This window comes from Bubalus bubalis, chromosome 6 (genome assembly GCF_019923935.1).
Source record: "Bubalus bubalis isolate 160015118507 breed Murrah chromosome 6, NDDB_SH_1, whole genome shotgun sequence".
Lineage (NCBI taxonomy): Eukaryota > Metazoa > Chordata > Mammalia > Artiodactyla > Bovidae > Bubalus > Bubalus bubalis.
In genome coordinates this window covers 39973312-39973900 of record NC_059162.1, presented here as the reverse complement: position 1 = coordinate 39973900, position 589 = coordinate 39973312, and positions in this window count along the sequence as shown.

Genomic DNA, 589 nt, shown 5'->3' with positions numbered 1-589 from the left:
TTCTGTTCCCTTAGTAAAATTAATTTCAGCTGTATGTTAAGTAGGAAACATTGATATGTTTTATTGAATTTGTTCTGGTTGATACTCTTCTGTGAGTATGTAGTAACAGTTTTACCTTAGAGTCACTTAGATCTTTGTTGGAATGATATTGTGTATCACAGCTTCTTCCCTTTTACTCATAGCTTTGTGAAGTAAGGTAAGTGAAAAGTTTAAAGGTAGGAAATAGAAGAATGGGATTTGAACCCTGGAACAATCTAATATTTAGATGTCAAGTGGTAAGAAAATGTAACTAAGAGTAGGTAAACCCAAATGAAGAAAGAAGCCCAGCTAGGAAGGAGTGATTAAATATGTTAGGTCTGTTGATGATGCAAGAAAGATGAGTTCCGAAGACAACTGTTAAGGAGTCTTGCTTTCTGAGGGAATAGTGAAATGGGTTGTTAATACAGGGGGATATAGTATCAAGAAGGTTTTGTTTTTATTTGATAAAGATTGAAAATATAGCAGATTTGTATGGTGAAATGTAGTAGAGAAAAAACAGACATGATACAGGAGTGAGAGGAATGTCACTGGAACCATAGTTACGGTGTAT